The sequence below is a fragment of the Cervus canadensis genome, chromosome 6 (genome assembly GCF_019320065.1).
Source record: "Cervus canadensis isolate Bull #8, Minnesota chromosome 6, ASM1932006v1, whole genome shotgun sequence".
In the NCBI taxonomy this organism is placed as follows: Eukaryota; Metazoa; Chordata; class Mammalia; order Artiodactyla; family Cervidae; genus Cervus; species Cervus canadensis.
Window position 1 is genome coordinate 29,704,022 of NC_057391.1, and position 21,713 is coordinate 29,725,734.

Below are 21,713 nucleotides of genomic sequence, written 5' to 3' on the forward strand. Positions count from 1 at the left end.
AGCTTTATAAAGGAGGAAAATTCTGACCTGGATTAACCTTGAGGATATTATGCTAAGTGAAATAAGCCAGACACAAAAGGACAAATACATGATTCCACTTATATGAGGTTTGACCTGAACTAGTCAAATTCATAGAAACAGAAAGTAGAATGGCGGTTACCAGCAGCTGTAGGAAGGGGAACTGGAAAGTGATTATTGACTAATAAGAGAGTCAGTGTGGGAATATGGATAAGTTCTGGAGATGGAGTACGGTGATGTTGCACAATAATATGTGTACTTGATTCCTCTAAACTGTACATTTGAAAATGGCTGAAATGGTAACTTTTTATATACTTACCACAATAAAAAAAATTAAGTGGTTTAAAGAAATAAAAAGAAATGATCATCGCTTGGTTTGAGTGGCAGAAGTGGGTAAATAAGAGGTGTATTTAGAGCTAGAACCTAGAGGATTTGTGGACAGAGTAGACAGGCAAGGAGGAAAAGGTGACGAGGAAAAAGAACTCAAGGATGACTTCTAGGTTTTTCTTGATTGAATGGCAATACCATTCACAGAGCTGAGGAAGCTTGGGGCTTGAGATCGTGGTGAAAAACAACATGGAGTAGAAATTTAGAGTTCTTATTTGGCTATATTAGTTTTGAGATGCCTCGTGTAATACCACCAGGTGCAGGTGTCAAGTTAACAGTCAAATGTGATGTCTGAAGGTCAAAGAGAAGACAGTGCTAGAGGCTGAATCTGGGGATCACTAGTATATAAAGCCCTTTGCAGAGAGTGAAGTTAGAGAAGTGGGCTATTATATTGATACTTGGCTCAAAAGTTTATAATGGACCATCCAAGAAAGGAGCATAGCCTTGAACATAATTAAATGATTTTTCTTTTTATGAACAAGAAGAGAAAGTTGAGATGACTAGAAAACAAAGTTTTTATGAAGGTACTGAAGAATGCTTCAGCCTCCCCACTGGATGGTGGTTGTATAAATTCCTACGGTCTTTGAGACCTCTTTCACCTCTTTTGTATTTATCAGTACTGCTTTATAATGAAAGCGAACTTTTATTATGTAGATATTAGCTTTCTAACTCATTTGGAAGATGTCCCAAGGTGGAGAACATGTGATAATTGTTTGTATCACCCACTATAGTTACTGCAATGTAAAAGGCACTCAATACGTGTGTCGATTAATGGACTAACATTTTAGGGAAACTAAGAAGATAATTCTCTAGTAAAGGAAAACAGCAAGATAAGATGTGCTATTGACTCATAGGTGCAATTATTGACCATTCTTTTCAGAACAGCATCTTACTTTTTTTTCCCAAATTGCCTAGGAAAAAAGAAAACAATCTAAATTATTAAAATGGAAAAGCAAATGCAAAGGGTCAGTGCACTTCTTCACTGTGAACTACATATGACTGGCACATAGGAGCTTGAAAGGTTACTCATTAGCAAAGTTTTGACTTAATTAAAAAATCCCTGATTATCAGAAAGTTATGGGAAGGAAAACTTCCATGGATCAATGCCCTCTGCTACTTCACAGCAAGTCAAGTTCACAACAGGTCAACAGCAGCGCCCATCCCTCACAGTCATTCACTCAGCAAACATTCACCATGGACCAGTTACACATCAGTGAGACTTACCCTCAATTCTCAAGTAACTTATTATGTTCACAGTCTAGTTTCCTTGTATGCCATGAGAAGGGGTAGACACATATTCAGGATCCTAGTACTTATGGATGGTACACAGGACAAAAGCAAGTTTTCCTCCCGGCCAGAATATATTGAGATCTTTTAAATATAAATGACATAAAATTAATTTCTAGGTAAGCAATGTGTTACTTGATGACTGGAAGATTCTTCCTGTCTAAAGATCAGGCTGGTGACTGAATGTCAAAAGCAGCTTAATTCACCAATGGCACTCAAACATCTAGAGAAGGAAGCAGGCCTTCAGAAGGAGTGGTCAGACCAGAGGCTGGTGAAGGGGGCGTCAGAAATAGAACAGTGACAGTGGCTGGTCCTCAATGCCACAGTCTAGAAGGCAAGAGTCCCAGAGTCAGCACGTCGGGTACAGAAGAGGGGAGAGGGAGGTGGAGTCATCAGGTCTCTGCTTGAGGAGGTGAGTGCCTCAGGCTAGCAAGGCCTTTCAAACTTGAGTCACATAGCTCGTCTCCTGTCTTCTGACTCTCATGCCTTAGCTTCTTTCTCATTACAATTTGGAGTTTCATTTAAATTTCTCTCTGGTGTTGAGAAAACCAAGTTGTCTGGTCTTCTCACGATTATATTTTATATTTTAATTAAATAGATGGGCATTCTGGTTTATATAGGCTCACATAGGCTGGGTTCCTGCAAGTCTCTTCACGAGGAACAGATATGTCTCAGGTGCCAAATGCACCACATTTCAGAGCCAGCAAATCTGAGGGCTCTCCTTTCAGTCCATCAATGGAAGTGCCTAACGGGGAAACTCTTTGGCAAGCAGCCAGCCAACCCTTGGGACACCCGTCTACTTTCAAGCCCCAAAGGAACTCCCTGGAAATAATGATGTGAATCTTACCATGCCCAAGAAATAGTAATATTTCTTGACCTTGAAACCTTTATTACTCAACAGGTTATTAGAGCTGTTGGGGTTGTGTTTTGGTTTGGTTTGTCAGGCATGAAGGAAAGTTGTCATAATTCACCTTGAGATTTATTTCCTACAAATCAAGGAAAAATTTCATGCCTACACACTAATCCTTAAGGCCAGGGTTCCAGTTGCTACACATACCCCCCTTAGACTGGTGAGAATCATCACTCTAAGAACCTGGAAACAAAGGGCAAGAGTTGGTGACATTCCACCATTCACATGGTTAAAAACACAAGTAGGATGTCTTTCTACTCTTGCTGAGAGGTCATGTAAACATGATATGGCAGAAATAAACCAGCCTATACCTTTGGATTTGCGAGTGAGTTCTTCTAATGAGACCTGTCAGATGCTTGTTACTGCAAAATAAATGCCTTTTGGCTGCTTTTTTTTTTTTTTTTCGCTCCTGATTAAAAAGAAAGCAAAACTGTAACACAATTCTTAAACAAATTTTAAATGATATCATCATTGCTAATGCTTTTTTCACAATTCAGTTCACCACTGCAGGCAAATCAGTTTCTCATTCATAAAATCTGATTGTCAAAACAAATGTACATGATCGTTTATCATAATGTAATATATCTTGGAAAGCAATCATAACATAAAGACTTAATCTTATGTAAAGGACAGCCTATTTTGATATGTCTTAAAGGCAACCCCTAATTGGCTATTCACTAATTTGTTGCCATGAGCAACAAAATACTTTGTTTTGGAACCTTTCAGGATTTTAGTAGCCGTGTAGTGTGTCTCTGAATTTCTGAGGTTTTAGTCCCTTTTTTCTTTTAGCCTTGGTACCTGTAATATTCAGATAGGAAAATTTAAATTTTTGTCTAAACATCATCCTGTTTAGAAGTTTTTTTTAAATTTATAACACGCAAATAACAAACATATGTAGTACTTTTTGTATTAGTTAGAATGCCTAGTTGAAAATAAGAGAAACAAATACTGTTGACTTAACCTAAAGAGAATTTTTGACAATGTGTTAGTTTCCAAAGACTGCTGTGGTAAAATACCACAAACTCAGCTGTTTAAAACAACAGAAATATATTATCTCACAGCTCTGAAAGCTGGAATTTTAAACTCAATGTGTTGACAGGACCATGTTCTCTCAAGGGTTCTAGGGAAACCTCCTTGCCTTTTTCAGTTTCTGGTGGTTCCCAGCAATCCTTGGCATTCTTTGGATGGTGGATGAATCTCTCCAGTTGCTTCCTCTTTTGCTACAGGGCCTTCTCACTGTGGCTATGTGTCTCTTCTTATAACAAAGTCAATAATTGGGCTAGTTGTTTAGTCGCTAAGTCGTGTATGACTCTTTGCAACCCTATAGACTGCAGCATGCCAGGCTTCCCTGTCCTTCAGTATACCATGGAGTTTGCTCAAATTCATGTCCATTGAGTTGGTAATGAAATCTAGCCATCTCATCCTCTGCTGTTCTCTGCCTTGAATCTTTCCCAGCATCAGGGTCTTTTCCAATCAGTCTACTCTTTGCATCAGGTGTCCACAAGTACTGGAGCTTCAGCTTCAGCCTCAGTCCTTCCAATGAATATTTGGGGTTGATCTCCTTTAAGATTGACTGGTTTGATCTCCTTGCTGTCCAAGGGACTCTCAAGAGTCTTCTCCAGCACCATAATTCAAAAGCATCAACTCTTCGACACTCGGCCTTCTTTATGGTCCAACTCTCACATCCATACATGACTACTGGAAAAACCATGGCTTTGACTATACAGATCTTTATTGGTAAAGTGATGTCTTAGCTTTTTAATATGCTGTCTAGATTTGTCATAGCTTTCCTTCCAAGGAGCAAGTGTTTTTTAATTTGATGGCAACAGTCACTGTACATAGTGATTTTGGAGTCCAAGAAAATAAAATCTGTCACTGCTTCTACTTTTTTCTTCTATTTGCCATGAAGTGATGGGACCAGATGCCATGATCTTAGTTTTTTGAATGCTGAGTTTTAAGCCAGCTTTTTCACTCTCCTCTCTCAGCCTCATCAAGAGGCTCTTAAATTCCTCTTTACTTAACAGAGTTGTGTCATTTGGATATCTGAGGTTGTTGGTATTTCTCCCTGCAGTCTTGATTCCAGCTTGTGATTCATCCAGCCTAACATTTCACATGATGTACACTGTATATAAGTCAAATAAACAGGGTGACAATATGCAGCCTTGTTGTACTCCTTTCCCAACTTTGAACCAGTCAGTTGTTCCATATAAGGTTCTAACTGTTGCTTCTTGACCCACATACAGATTTTTCAGGAGCCAGGTAAGGTGGTCTGGTATTCCCAACTCTTAAAAAATTTTTCACAATTTGCTGTGATCCACACAGTCAAAGGCTTTAGTGTAGTCAATGAAGCAGAAGTAGATGTTTTCCTGGAATTTCCTTGCTTTCTCTATAATCCAACAATGTTAGCAATTTGATCTCTGGCTCCTTTGCCTTTTCTAAACCCAGCTTGTACATCTGGAAGTTCTCAGTTCACATACTGTTGAAGCCTAACTTGAAGGATTTTGAGCATAACCTTGCAAGTATGTGAAACGAGCATAATCGTACAGTAGTCTGAACATTCTTTGGCATTGCCCTTCTTTGGGATTGGAATGAAAATGGATGTTCTCCAACCCTGTGACCACTGCTGAGTTTTCCAAATTTGCTGACATATTGAGTAAGGCATTTTAACAGTATCATCTTTAAGGATTTGAAATAGCTTAGCTGGAATTCCATCACCTAGCTTTGACCTCATTATAACTTTACTAATTACATCTGCAGTGCATTATAACTTTACTAATTGTGTATTTACTTTACTAAATATGTCCATATTTCCAAATAATGTCACTTTCTGAGGTCCTGAAGGTTAAAATCAACATCTCTATTGTGGGGAGCAGAATTCAATCTATGATAGAGGTTAAAATGTTGAATTCACCTTTTGCTTCCAACAGGTCAGAAAAATCCAGCACTATCTCTTACTAACCAGAGATAGAAGATTTATTAACTCATTCCTTTAGCTATTCATTTATTCATTCATCCTTCCATTGATGCAATAAGCATTCATAGAACACCTGCAATACATCAAGGATTATAAAGACTGAAAGGACCCTACCATTGATGAACTCAGATCTCATAAAAGGAAGAGACAAGTTAACAAATATTTAAAATACTCTGTGGAATGTGCTGCTGTAGAGATTTATTCAAAGGTTTAGTCAAAGATTTATCTGAAAGGAGGAGAGAATGACTGCTTAACGATGGGGTGTTTCTGGAAAATAGTGGCATTTGAGCTTGGGCTCTAGAAGAAGAGCTTTACTTGTGGCTTTCCTTACTTGTGGCTCAGCTGGTAAAGAATCTGAGACCTGGATTTGATCCCTGGATTGGGAAGAGCCCCTGGAGAAGGGAAAGGCTACCCACTCCAGTATTCTGGCCTAGAGAATTCCATGGACTGCATAGTCCATGGGGTTGCAAAGAGTCAGACACAACTGAGCAAATTTCACTTTCACTTTCCTTGGAAGGATGAGAGCAAGGATTAGAGTACAAAAGTTGGTATTTCCCAGGCAAAGGAATAGCATATCTAAAGACATGAAATTGTGAGAAAAATAACACATTCAGGACAGTATTAGCAGTTCAGGATTATGGGTGATTGGTTGCACAAGTTTATTATGGAAGGCAGAGGAAGAGTCTAGAAGGAAATATGGGGCCAGACAATGAACAGCCTTGTGCATTATGGCAGAAATTTAGATGTTAGATAGTGGAATATACAAAGTCAATGAAAAGTTTTTAAGTTTTAAAGTTTTGTCAATGTATGACAAAACCCACTGAAAAAATAAATAAATTAATTAATTTAAAAAAAAAAAAACAAAGTCAATGAAAAGTTTTTAAGTAAAGAAGTAACCATAATACTTACATTTATTAACTGGGAATTAATAATCATATTACTAGGTGTGGAATTTATTAAAATAAGAGTCTAAAAATGAAGACCAATCAGGTGGCTTACCTGGGGTTAAGGCAAAGGCCATAGAACAAGAAAACAAAGAATGGTTTTCAGAGATTTTTTAAAAAGAGAATGAACAGAAATAGTGGCTGAGGAAAAGGAAAAACTCAGTAATTGTGGTATAAGGTGTAGAAAAGAACAGGAGGAAGAAAATGACAGTTTAAACTGTAGCTTATTTATTTATTCTCCTCTGTTTGTATAAATCATTTAGGAGTGCCTTGCACTGGTGGAAACATTACAACAGATTAAAAAATATGTAATACATAGGGAGATAGAGGTGAAGAGAAGTAAGTTGAAGTCAAAACTGTTGCTCAAAACGCACATTATATGATTTATATAACTACTCAATATGAGTCAGATTTGGCTTGATTTTGGTTTTGTGTGTTTGGGGGATTTTTTTGTGTTTTGTTTTGGCTGCACTGCAAGACTTGTAGCTTCTTGGTTCCTTGACCTGGAATCGAACCCAGGTTCTGGGTAATGAAAGTGCAGAGTTCTAACCACTGGACGGCCAGGGAGTTCTTGACTTCAGTTTCTTAATGGCCAGAGCAAAGAGAGAAGTAGTCTGAGTGCAAGATCCATAGTGTCTAACAGGTGGAAAGAGGGAAGCTGAGAAGAACCCAGTTTTTCCCGGCACTGAGAGTGGAAAGCTCCTATAGAAAAGAGCCAGTGTTCAGTACACATCAAACTGGAAGAACCACTGGGACAAGTGGACAGATGAAAATATGCACATAGCATTCAAGAGAAACGCTTGACTAGGCAATCCAGATTTGGGAATTATTGCCCTTAGCTGAATATGCCCCTCAAAATTTTTCATTGCCACCTCATACATTACCACAAGAATTTTATTAGCAGTAGAAAGTACATGTTCTTTGTTTAAAATGAGGATACTGAAGAATATGAATAAAAGACTACATTGAAAACATTGTTCCTAAGTTCTGTTTTTCAGAAGGAACTTTAGATGATTCTACAACCTCAGTTTGCATGGTAGAATTCTATGTGAGGATCAGAATGGTACCACTTAAAACTCCACTACTGCACTTAAAATTGTCCTAATCCCACCCACAACCAAGAGCAAACGTTGTTCTAGTCACTAGTATGTGGAACCATAACTGAGGGTTTTTTTGTCAGTTTACTTTCATGTCGTACACATGTGTCAAGTCAGATCAGTCCAGAGATGATTCCAGAAGAAAAGAGGCAATATTCAGCCTTGACCAGACTTATTTTCTAAGATAACTAATGTTCACCATATGCCACTTATGCTTCCTTGAAAAGTAAGATAAACTTTCAGATTTTCTCTATTGCTAACTTAGAGAAAGAACATGTATGTAAGTGATTTAAAATCTTAACTAACTCCACTCCCCTGTTTTGACTTACAACTCACATACAAAATCAGCCTCACATACAAAATCAAAGTATGGACTTGGAGAATCCATATGCGTTTTAGAAGACATTTAAAGAAATTAATTACTGCTGTTCAACTTTTTAAGCACATCCTGTTGGCATCTGCCTAGAATTCCCCAGAAACCATTGGATTCAAATCTTTATCAATTTCATATATAATATCTCTGAAACCATCTGGCTCTTAACAGTTCAGGGGATACAGTCAAGCAAAATCTTTCTAGTAGCTGTATACCTTTTGATTATCTCGAGTGTTCTTCTCTCTGCCAAATAGAACACATCAAAGCTTTCACATTATTTTATAGTCATTCTTGACTCTGTGATCCTAATGTGTTGATGTATGTCTGCCCTTATTTGTAAACTGGGTTTGCACTTACAATTAAAACATGTGAAAATAATATCCATTTAAAAGTGTATCTTTATGCTATAGCTACCCATTGTTAATACTTCCATCCTGAAAAGATAGGAATTCAGCTTTTCTACCACCAAGTGGTGAATTTAAAAATCAACAAAATGATAAGGGGACTATTGGGGCTCATTGACATCTACACTTACCATACTCTTCCTTTGTGAAGCAAAAAGATAATATGAATAAACAGTATATAGGCACAGGATGGAAAAATGAATGTCAAAGTATAGCAGTATAAATGCTGTATTTGACTTTCAGGTTTAATAGATTTTTATCTTGGATTATAGCTTGAAAGATTAACCAGCAATTCATTTCATAAGCTTGAACACACATCACAGTAGAAAAGAAATTGGTGTTTGGAGTTCCTGGATAAAGTGCTATTCAAAGTAACTCCTTAGTCATTAAAACATTGAGTTAGTTTTGTGAATGGCATCAGTGAAAATCTTTCTCATGTAAAGAAAGCAGTAGGAATAAACTTTAAGTCAAAGGCAAGTTCTTCTGGTCCCTCATCCACAATGTTTATCCCAGTGGGATATGATACAGTCTGTGCAATTGCTATGTTCCACAATAATTATAAAAAGCAATAACATGTGGTACGAACAGAACTTGTAACAAAGAACAGCAGTAGATGGTAAAATAAACCACTGGTTATGTCAAAACTAATAACTTATTTACTCATGCAGAGTCAATGAGTTAAGAGGTCAGATGAGCCCTGTTATTTAAGCCTTACTAATGGTACACATGGCTTTTCTGGCTCATCATTTTCAACAGTTCCTTCAGAACCATTTTAAGGATTATGTGAAATTGACTGGATTTCATTAATAGCTCATGTAAGACATGCGCTCATCATATCTTTGAGAGTAAGGTCCAAGATATTTAAGCATTTGCCTTTTTGTAGCTTCTGGGAAGAGGTGGTGAGTTCTAAGACCTCTTGTCATAAATACAACATTCACTAACATAGAAAACATTTCCATCTTTTTTAGGAATGAAAGTAATTGTACAGTGCAACACCCACAGTATCTTTAAAATGTTATGTATCACGGTGTACTTAAAAAAACAGTGCACTTATTGATCTTCCCATTTTACTTTGATTTAAAATGCAGATCTTTTCTTCCTATTGAAATCTTTGCATTTTTATTTATAAATGTATAGGGGAAAATCCATTTCAGACATATGAAGTCTCATAAATTATGTTTGGTAGTTGAAACAGTGTGCACTTATGTCATGGACTGAACATCCTCCTTTATTAGAATGCTATTTATTGCCACCAGCTGCACTGCTTAGCTAAGAAAGTTCTTGACACCAGCGATTGCTTTTCAGCACCACTGCTTCCGGCTGCTAACAGGGGATTCTGTTTCCAAATGAAGCCACCCCTCTCAAGCTCTTCCTTCTGCTACACAGATACCTCCTGTCATCGTGATGCTGGAGAATCGATGGGGGATGGGCCTGCACCCACTCATGCTCTATGATCTCCCAGGCTGTAAATCTCCCCTGGCTTTGAGATTTCTTGCCTAATAGCACTGGCCTGAGAGCTGTCAAATGCATTCGGGGAATCTACCCAACAGTAATGGATTTTTCAAAATTAAGATGTGAATTCAGCTTGTGATCAAAGGGTGCTTCAGAGTCATCGGCATGTGTTTCAGAAGAGAAGCATGGTGCATATCACAGTAGACATTGGTCTCTATTTTATTACGTTTTACAGCAGGGAAAACTAGACAAAGGTAATTACTCTTCTTCTGTTAAAGACTATTATTACACTTGCATGAACAGTTAGCCCTGCTGTTATTTTCTCTGCTGCCTGTTCCAATGGCATCCAGACCATCCAAGCAGGAAAGGTAGAGAAATGGTGGTTTCAGCTCATTTCCAACGTCACAGTAAGTCCACTTTGAAAGGTAATCTTCCAGACCACAACTGTGTGTGCCAACACATTCACACGTTCCATTATTTGTTGACAGGATCTGTGTCCCTGTCTTCTGCACGCCAGTTGAACACTGTCTCCTTTCTTTCTTTTTTTTTTTTTTAATGCCTTCACACATAATTGGGCTCCCAGAGCCCACAGAACTCACAGCGGCAGACAGTGACAGGGGGAGACCTCCCTCTGTTAACATGGAAATGGAATTTCCTTGCTCTCCTCTAGAAAGGAAATCCCCTCCAGGTCAAGGTTAAGGCTTTCTGCAGTGTGGGGAGGGGGAGCTCATGCAGAAGACACCTTAACCTGTGATCTTGGAGAGTTCTCCTGAAGTGGTGTCAGGCCCTCAAGCCTTCATAAGCAGCAAATTTCTTCCCTTGACTAAACAAGAGGACAAGCAGAAAATTGATTTCTAGACATTACCTTTGAGATACAGGCTGAAAATTAGAACTTGGGGGTGCTCTTTGCCCCCACCAAGAACTCGGGCAGAGACAGGCTCTGAGTATTCTTCATTTCAGCCTTGGAAGTGCAGCTGTTCAACCCGAGGTCCCCTTTTGATATAAAGTCATTGCTCCTCTCCTTGGATTTTTCTCCTGATTCCACAGGGGATTTGGTTAGAACAATATGCTTCTGTGGCCATTATTTATAATGATTCGCCTGAGGTTCACTGACCGCTTGCCAGGCAAATATCATTACCTGCATCAGGACAGTGCGAAAACCAGAGCACAGAATTGTCACCTTGGCTCTCCCGCCTGCCATCTACTGACTCACAGGCCTGACATCGAGCTTGATTTTTTTTATTTGTTGTTTTGCTCAGTTTCCTCTTGAGCCCATCTCCAATATCAGATCAAGTAGAAAGATCAGGAAGGATAACATGGATTCAAAACGTCACATCAAAGAAGGAAAATGTTGGACCAAAAAGAGACAGGATGTTGGTGAATGTCTGCATGCATTTCCATATTGACAACTCGGGCCAGTGGGGAGGAACCTTCCAGGCTTCAGAGACTCTGACCCTCCTGCATGCTGACCATTGAGAAAAGAAAGGACAGGAGAGACGGGATTATGGTAGAATCACTTATTTCTCTTTTCTAAAAAGTACATAATTAAAAACAAAAGGAACACATCTTAGATCATTTGGTAAAATGTCCCAAGTATATGTGCTCTTTAATGAGGGTGAAAATGGACACTGTATTTTAAACAATTAAAGAATGAGGATCAAATGTAAAAAAAGAAGAAGAAAGAGAGTTCCAGGAAAAGACAAATGACACTGATGCTAGAAACAGAACCTCGGAAGGCAAGTTGAGTACATGTCTTGAGAAAGGCAGAAGAAATGTGGTTACAGTCTTCTTTCAAGATAGTCTTTTATCTGAAATGTCATGAAGCTGCGTCTGACCATTCATTTAATATTCATTGGTGATGTTAGCAACATGCATTTTGGGCATAAGAATTTGGAAATAAATAACATTCAGAATAAGAGAAGCTTGAGACTCTTCTCTCTGTCTGCGAGAGTAATTTGAATTCATCCTGTAATATCCATTCAACAACTATTGTGTGCCTAAGAAGGACCTAGTAGTATATGCTAAGTGCTTTAGATCTTTAAATTCTGAATTCCTAGGATATTATCTTCAACTGTAATTGTGATATACAACAAATTTTGTGGAGTCTATAGGAAAGTCTACTCTTACCCACTTTGGGTTTTAAGGTGACTTTTGGGAGGGACTACAATTTTTATAGCTTCTTCTAAACTTCTTCAAGTTATTATAGTCTTCTCTAATATTCATATAAAATTTTCTCACTTTAAAATTTCCAAATGAGTTTGATTTACCTATTATAGAAATTGAATACATTGAAATTGCCTAATATTTATTAGTTCTCCCGTCTTTATCAAAGAAAGCATAGTTATTAAATTAATAACCAAATCCAATTTTCACCTCAAAAAAAGAAATACTTGTGAAAAAAATCAGTTGATCCTCCAGCGTCCTGTCAGAAATTCTCTATTTGTTAGATCACGTCAGCAGAGTAAACCTCCCTGAAGTGAAGTGTTAGTCACTCAGTCATGTCCAACTCTTTGCGACCCGTTGGACTATAGCCCGCCAGGCTCCTCTGTCCATGGAGTTATTCAGGCCAGAATATTGGAGTGGGTTGCCATTCCCTTCTACAGGGGATCCTCTGACCCAGGGATTGAACCAGGTCTCCCGCACTCAGGCAGATGCTTTACCATCTGGGCCACTAGGGAAGCCCAAACCTCAGTAGATGGCACTAATAATTATTCATCCCAAACGAACCCAGTAGAATTGAGTGACTATGCAAGATTTTGTCTTAGTTGCAAGAAAGTAAAATAAGCAGTTTCAGCGATGACACTGAATGAAATAATGCAGCACCATCAAAGTCAACTTAATGCACATGGAATCCAGAGCCTGGCTGTCTAAGCAGCAGTTCTGGCTTTGCCACTCATTAACCGTGTGACCCAGGGCAAATTGCAGACTTTCTCAATGCCTCATCTGTGAAGTGGGTATAGAAATTTATCTACCACTTAGAATTATCCTGAGGAATAAATTGTTTTATATGTGCTAAGCACCCAATAAATAAATGGTAGCTAAATTTATTATAATGTCGAAAACCATTATTTAAAATGAACACACATAGAAGAGTTTGTGGCCATCATTCTCTTGCTAGGGACATTAAAACCTAACTTACAGCTCTGCACCCATACTTCATACAGTAAGTTGGCTTTCCTGAGTAGATTAATCTCTTTTCTCTAAATGTTAGCTCTTTGTTTCATTTCACTGCTCACTAAAACCAAATACCTGCTTTCTCCCCACTTAAAGAGCTCCTAAAATCCCTCTTCCCCCTACAGAGCATAGACTGACTTGTAGGGGTAAGATGATAAATCTCTTCCCCCTTCAGTCTCAACAAGCTACTTACACAGCACAAACACACAGCACACCAAAGCTTGTAAGTCAATGTTTACATTACATCCTAGCGAATGTTTTTTTGCAATGTGCGCATTTTAAAATGTAGGCTTCTTGCCAGGGCATGAGTTTCGTCTATTTAATTTGTTTCCTAGGCTCATACTTGACCATAGTTGGGGGCAGTGGTAGTGCTTCTAGAACATCTTGTGCGGCTTATCGCCCAGAAAGTGAGGGTTGGGGAGAAGAATTCTAGAGGGATGTTTAATCCTCCACATCTCAAAAAATGAGCCTGACAACAAGCATTAGGCAGACCCCAGAAGAAAGAGGACAAGAGGATGGCTGTGAGGGGTGTCTCTTTCAAGCTCCAAACCACGGCGCTTTTAAAGGAGCCACCATCTGGATTAAAAGGACATTAATTGTCATAAAGGGAAGAAGAGGTTAAGGCAGGTATATTCCATAGTTGTGTATGTGAAAAAAGCCTTCATCTGATCCCATCCCTAAATGACCAGCTCCCAGGCTGATCACTCTGCCTTGCCATACTCTAGGACAATTTTGAGTCTTTTCATCAGAACTGAATAACCTGTTTCGGTGACTGATGTAGAAGGTTACAAGGACTATTTGAAACCTCAGAACCATGTAGATTCCACCTTATGGAAAGTACACAGAAGTAACGCCATCTAAGATGATGATTTTCAAGTTTGGCTGCACACTGGGATCACCGAAATACTCAATACACATTCTAGTTCCCACTCCAGAGGTTTGGTCTGGAATATGGACTGGGCATCAGGATTTAGAGCACCCTTCTTGGTTCTGAAGTATAGCTGAGGAACTGTGATCTCTACAGTAAATTGAGCATCAATTAACAAAAGCAGCAGGTAAGAGTATGCACTGTGCCCCAGGCTTTTCCATGACCTGGCTCTAGAGGTAAATTGACAATACAATAAGACACTGGCTCCTGCATCTGTTTGCAAAGCATTTACCACATGTAAATTTCTAGGTCAATTCTCAAAAGGGATCCAATGAGATTCTTCTTAAAGAATCAGTCCTTCCCTAAAAGCACCTTTCTTCTCTCTCCTGTAACTTGTCACCCCAATTCTTTTCCTCAAGGGGAAGCTAGCTAATTACTATTATGGCAGTTTTTTCTTTCCTAAGAAGGTTAATTAAAATAAAGCAACCTTGATATGCTATGACTACTTGTTTGAAATTGTTAGAAACAAAGGTGAGGATAGAGATATATAAATACATTTTTCCATGTTTCATGATGAAGTGAAACTGCAAAGAAATCAACAGGTCAAAAAGCATCTCAAGTTTTTGCACATACTCACCCAATCCAAGGAGGATCTGCAGAAGATGTGGGTTTAACAACCTGGGTCAGAAAGAACCCCTGGAGAAGGAAATGGAAACCACTCCAGTATTCTTGTTAGGAAAATCCCATGGAGAGAGGAGCCTTGCAGGCTGTAGTCTTTGGGGTCGCAAAGAGCTGGACATGACTGAGTGACTGAGCACCCTTTCTCCTTGATTTCTCTTCTCTAGTTGTTTAGCTCTAATCTTTATATGTTGAGTAGTGGCTGAAAATATAATTTATGTAGTTCACCAATACTACTTTCATTGATCTCATAAAATTCTACATCTTTTGAAAGATATGTAATTTTTCTTTGCAGTCAATTTATATTCTATTGTATCATATTATTGGCTTTTATTACTCTAGAGTATGGCAAGGCAGAGTGACCAGCCTGGGTGCCAGAATTCATATTTAATATTAACATTTAATATTAAGTATAAACATTTTAGTTTTAATAAAAATTTAATAATATTTGATTAAATAATATTTAATAATATTTGGGAAATAAGAATATCTCTCAGTATTTGAGAGATAGTGACTAGGGTGTTGACACAATGGACCAATATGTGTTCTGCTAACCCAGGAAAGATAGTTGAAAAGCACTAATTGTATAAGTGACTAACTCAGAAACAGGTATTTATAAGTAACAACAGCTTTTCCCTAAACTGCTTGATAACTTCAGCACTTGGATACAAATAATCAGATAATGATGTCCACATGCATAAAAGTCAGGTTTCAGAGTAATTTAGATATTTTGCCTTCTTATTTTTTCTCCCAAACCAAGGAGGTCTACTGGATGCCTTGGGAAGCAAGAATCTCAAGAAATGGCTTGTTATATTCTCCCATAGCTGAATTTTGGAATAATTAGAAGTGAGCCATTTTATAAGAAATTATCTAATAAATGCCCTAAAATTAATTTCTAAAGTGGCACCAATCCAAGAGCTGAAAAATCTATACTCATTTGTGTATATATGAGTGTACATTACAGAAGTTATTAATATCCAGAGTCATAAATAGCTGGGTATAGAAGTAATTGCTGGCACCTACATGATTAAATGATTTGAAAACCACCACTGAGATGGTTCTTCATACCCAGTAGAACTTACCTTATGTGACTTAAAAGCAATATGGTAAGAGGCCATAAACATCATGGAAGCTGGACCAGAGGACATTCAAGGAAGCCTGGTGTTTCCATCACTACCTATTCCTATTGGGAGGAATACATTATTTACTACAATAAAGGCATGTGCCCTATATGTTGTTTTCTATGATACTCAATCAGAACAATCTTTTTAGGAAAGGGAAAGAGAGAAAGATAATGCATCTCAGTGCCTTCCCCTCAACTGAACCCTCTTAGTATTTTAACAGTGAAGTCCACATAGTTAAATGTACACATATGAATGAGGAGGATAAACAATGAATATTCTGAGTTTGTTGCCTCAGAGTCTGATATTGAGTCTAAAAGCTAAAGAAATCTCAAATAACTTCAAATCAATCAACAATATAGAAAATGAAAAACTCTCAGAGTAACTGGTAAATGTCAGCCAGGAATTCCAAAGGAAATCTCACCTGTCCAAAGCAACCTTGCTTTAAAAAATAAAACAAACAAGCAAAAAAACAAATATATCAGTAAGCTTATTCAGAGCATACACCCTGTAGCTCAGAAGGTAAAGAATCTGCCAGCAATGCAGGAGATCCAGGTTTGATCCCTAGGTTAGGAAGATCCTCTGGAGAAGGGAATGGCAACCTACTCCAGTATTCTTGGAGAACCCCATGGATGGAAGAGTCTGGTGGACCTCCATGGACTCGTGGGGTCACAAAGAGTCAGACACAACTGAGCAACTGACACTGCTACAATTCAGAAACAGAGAAAAATACTTATTAAAAATTCAACAGGCAGAGAAGTACTGATTATTAAAGTCTTGTTAAAATAAAAGAAATCATGAACACTGAAGAAAACAGGAGAAAGAGAAGAGAATTTCTGGCAACTTCGTTTGCTTCTCTCTTCAGGTAGCAATCTAGCAAAAAAAAGTCTTTTAAGCCAGAGGACTGTAATATTCCTTTCCATTGTGGAATCCTGAAGCAAGTTTCTAGCCTCAAGAACCAGAAATAAGTGACAATATGGTCAATTTGTGTAATCGGCCAGTGCAGAGACCAGTCAACGCTGAAGGAAAATCATCGTGGGAAGCTTATTATGCCCAATTTAAAATAATAAGCCAAATGAACCATCGGACTGAGGAACAGAAAGCACTATTTCTTGCTGCCAGTCTAAAGGGAAGTACTCTTATTGTGCTAAGCAATTTGTCAGAAAAAGACAGAAAGAGCTCTCTAGTATTATTAGCACATTAACCAGACTTTTTATAGTTGGACACAAGGCAGGATTGGCCAGAGTGAAATTCAAGAATTCTGTTAGAAAAAGTGGTTAGTCACTAACCAGATCGACTTGAGATACTGAAGGATGATTGCACTGAATCTACCCAGATGCCCTGAGGACCTGAATAGTATCCGAACTCCATTTTCTGAAGCATTTTATATGATGTCAAGTGGAAATAAAGCTATATTATTTTTATTTTAAATCCAATATTATAAGCACTCAGTAAAAGGCTTATTATTTAGTAATCTTCCTGATAAATCTTCAGAGAAAATGTTGCTTAAAGTAAAATGAGTAAAATAGTAAGATTAGAGACATCAAAGATTTATGCTAATACAAATGTTGGCCAAGATCAACGTGCTTCAATGGTTCTTAAACATTACCCTTAGAAGAATCACCTGGAAAGCTTTTAAAAAATATAGATTCTCCTGCCCAATCTGTGAAGATTTGTGACTCAGTAGTTCTGTGATGAGGCCTGGAAATCTGTAATTAACCATAATGGTAATCCCGGTGCATGTCAGAGTTTGAGAGTCACATCCCTATTTATATAGCAGTGACACAGTAACCTTTATGCAGTTTTTTGTACTAAAAGTGTTCAATATTTTCCATGGAAAATATAATAATATATTTTATTGACATGATGATAAAAAAATGAAAAAAATAACATAATCAAAAAGATACATGACCTCCAAAAAAGCAATTTCATGGAAAAATATTAAACAAGAATTGAATAAGTAGAATACATGCCACATTGCTAATTGCAGAGATATAATATTATAAAAACCTTTTGTGGGGTGGAGCAGGTCCAGCAGACTTACAGACATGTGAGGCAGAAAACAAAAGCTTATCATTGAATTCTGAGATTTTGTTTGTCACAAAGTAATAGTTAATAATATACCCTTCTACTTTAAAAAATTACACACAGCTTTTCAAATACATGGCTGAATTCTCAAGTAAGGGAATTTCAAGGGGCTACAAGTGAGAAGAAAATAAAACTCAAGTAGTAGATGCCAGTTGTACACTTAACCTTGATGCTCTTCCCTATAAATATGTTGTGTGATATGCAAAGTTGCTTCAGTTGTGTCTGACTCTGTGCGACCCTATGGACTATAGCTGCCAGGCTCCTTTGTCCATGGGATTCTCCAGGCAAGAAGACTTGAGTGGGTTGCCATGCCCTTCTCCATGGGATCTTCCCGACCCAGGAATTGAGCCCACTTCTCTTACATCTCCTGCATTGGCAGGGTTGGGGCGGGGCGGGGCGGGGGGGTCTATACTATTAGCGCCACCAGGGAAGCCCACATAAATATAGTATACTTCAATTTAAAAGTATATCAAGGCCGGCGGGAGCCGGGTTTGGAGAGTCCCGAGAACTCGGAGAATCCGGGTAGCGCCGGCTGGAGCCATGTCCCGGAACCTGCGCACTGCTCCCATTTTCGGTGGCTTCATCGCCCTGATCGGCGCCGCCTTCTACCCCATCTACTTCCGGCCCTTAATGCGGCTGGGAGTACAAGAAGGAACAAGCCATTAATCGAGCTGGTATTGTTAAAGAAGACGTGCAGCCACCAGGGTTGAAAGTGTGGTCGGATCCATTTGGCCGGAAATGAGAAGACGAACACCACCTCTAATTATGCAAGTAGACAGAGACTTCATGCTTTCAGTTCTGCAGCAAGTGAATAAGTCACCTGGCTAGAGAACACTGGCTGGAGCAGAAAACTCTAGAAGGCCATAAAGAGTCCTGTGCATGAGGATTACATCCCTTCTTAAAAGAACCCTGGAACAAATCATACTATTAGGAGGGTTTTCATGATTTGGTTTCTTTTCTGAAAATGAAGCTGTCTCACTCAGCTGGACTTGAAGGCTATCTACATATTATTCAGTCTCTACCTCTTAGCCAGCCTCGCTGTGATATGAATACAAGCAACCAGTAGACTGGGAAAGATATGTTTAGACTGTTTTGCCATCCTCCAAATAGGAAATTTCAGGGGGAAACTACCATATTGAGCAGCCTCATAGGGCTCTTTGAAAATGTTAAAGTTGATAAAACTCTTTGAGGACAAGGTCCATTGTACTCTTTAGGAATAAATAGTTCAACTCAACTATCCCATTAGGAAGGTTGCTGCATGTTGAGAAATAAATGAATTTGAAGCAAACTAAATGGGTCTGCACGCCTATTAGAAATCATTGTTGAATTGACCGAAGTGAAAATGTATATATTAAAATGATTTCTCTTACTTAAAAAAAAAAAATGCATATCAAAGGTCATAAATTTCAAAGTCATTACAAAAAGTTAAACTAGCTGTTTAAAATGTACTTAACAGAAAAGTAAATTCAGACAAAATTATACCAAATAAAGACACAATCCTATTCCTACCCATCAAAGAAAAAGAAAAATTATCCCAACTTATTTTATAAGTCTACTATCACTTTAGTACCAAAAGTAGATAAGGATGGTATGGTATGGGAAATTTATGTCTGTCTCACTGATTAACATAGATAGGAATATCTGAATAAAATTGTGGCATACTAAATGAGGGAGGTGGGTGGGGGAGAAGGATACTATGAACTACTGTAGTTTATCCTGAAAAAATGCAAGCATGATTTTACATTTGAAAATCTATTAATGTATTTCACTAAACTAACGAGTTCCAGAATCTGCAAAGAAGTCCTCTTCCATCTTTGACTAAACACAAATCAGTTCACACTTATAAGATTTGAATTCTCAGGGCTAGGTAAATAACCACCTCAGAATACTAGAAAGCTATAAACTGAACAATTCCCAGAACTCTAAAAGGATTAGGAGACAATTGAGTTCTAAACTGTCAGACTGGAGAGACCTTTTTGAACTCCCAGGACATTCATTAGAGATGCCAAAAGGATCACTTCTTAGCAGTAGGGTTAAATTAGGCCTAAAGTAAGGGATACTCTAGAGCTACCCTCACAAAGCTTAAGAGCAAGACTCAAGAGTGTCAAGCTGGTCTGCAAATAACTACTTGCCAAAATAAGCTCATCATCCTTTAAAGAAAAGCAAGGAAGTCTAGATGTTTGATGATATAGCATTTATAATATCTAGCATCCAATAATTTTAAAAAACTAGACATGCAAAAAAAAAAACTAGACATGCAAAGAAGTTAAAAAACATGTCACAAAACAAGGAGATCATGAATTCAATAAAACAATACAGATATGACAAAGAAGAAGGAATTAGAAAAATGACATAAAATCAGCTATTGTACATCTCTTCAAGGGTTTTAAAGAAAACACGAACATAATAAGAGGATAAAATGTTTTTTAAGTTATTGGAAAATTTCTAGAGCTGAACAATGAAATAAATGAAAAATTCACTTCATGAACTTAATAGCAGATTACACACTTCAGAAGAAAACATCAGTAAACTTGAAAGAAAGAATAGACATTACTTGAACTAAAAAGCACAGAAGAAAATATGGTGACAATTAAACAGGTCTTCAATAATCTATCATCAAATCTAAAGGCCTAGCATACAGGTAATTGGAAGATCCTAAAAAGGAGAAAGTGGAGAAGAAGAAGAAATATTTGGCTGAAAATCTCCCAATTTTGATGACAGCTATAAACTCAGAGATCCAAAATGCTCAATAAACCCAAGGCAAAATAAACACATAAAAATTACACCAAGGCATATTATGATGCTGAACTGGGGTCTGTTTCACATTAATGATTGTTTACATATTCCTGCTCTGGAATTAAAATTGAGGCCAGAAGTCCACAAAAAGTCTTGCACACAAATACTCATAGTAACTTTATTTTTATTAGCTCCAAACTGGAAATATTCATATTTCCATCAACAGTTAAATGAATGAACAGATTGTGGTATATCTATACAATGAATACTACTCAGCAATAGAAAGAAAAAAGCTGCCCATACAACCAATAACATGGACAAATCTCAAAAATATATCACTGAGCAAAGAAGCCAGAAGTAAAAGAATGCATACTGTATGATTCTACTTATATGAAAATCTAGAAGAAATGTAAGTGTTGCTTAATAGATCAACTCACTGAATAAGTATATGGAAGATATAAGGGAGATAAGGGAAATAGTGAAAGAGGGCAACATATTCCCTAAGACAAAAGTGGAAAATGAGCAAGATGGAGATGAAGGGGGAGTCAGAAAAGGAAGATGTCTCATTGTTCACATTCTCTCTGCTCCACCCCTTTCAGGTATATACTGCAGGTGAATTGAGGAAAATGCCAAGAGGAGAATGGTTTTATATCAACCTGGGATAATAATTATGACGGCGGAGTGGGGTGGTTGGGCAGCCAGATGAGTTTGCTTACAGCCCTGAGCCTCCCTTAGTTCCAGAGTCATGAATACAATGAGGCTTCCTAGAGTACATCCTGGAAAATACGGTATGACTCTACAGCAAAGGCTGACCAACAGACCCAGAGGCTGACTAGATACAGTGCAGGTAGGGCCTGAGATGGGGTCAGCAAGAGCTTAGAGAAGACCCAGCAGGCCAGAAAGTACCACTGGACTCAAATAAATTTGAGAGACCCCAGACTATGTGTTCTACCAGCTGCAGACTTCAGTCACAAAAACCAGCATAGTGAGTAGCAACCTAGAAGGACAAGTGACATTATTCCTAGATTCAAAAGGTCCCTCTTCCTCTCCTACTTAAGTTCAAGAATATCTCTTCCCCCAAACCGAGATGCCATCTTGGAGAGGGAATTGACAGAAGGGTGGGAGACTGAAATTTCTGAGATTTTGAGTATTTTTCTGGAGATAAAAAGCTATCTAAAGGTTTCCCAGGTGGCACAGTGGTA

At 38.1% G+C, this 21,713-nt stretch overlaps 1 pseudogene; it reads left to right on the top strand.

Moving 5' to 3' along the window:
* Positions 1-18,315: 18,315 nt before the first annotated feature.
* LOC122442924 lies at positions 18,316-18,728 on the top strand (annotated as a pseudogene).
* The last annotated feature ends 2,985 nt before the right edge of the window (positions 18,729-21,713 follow it).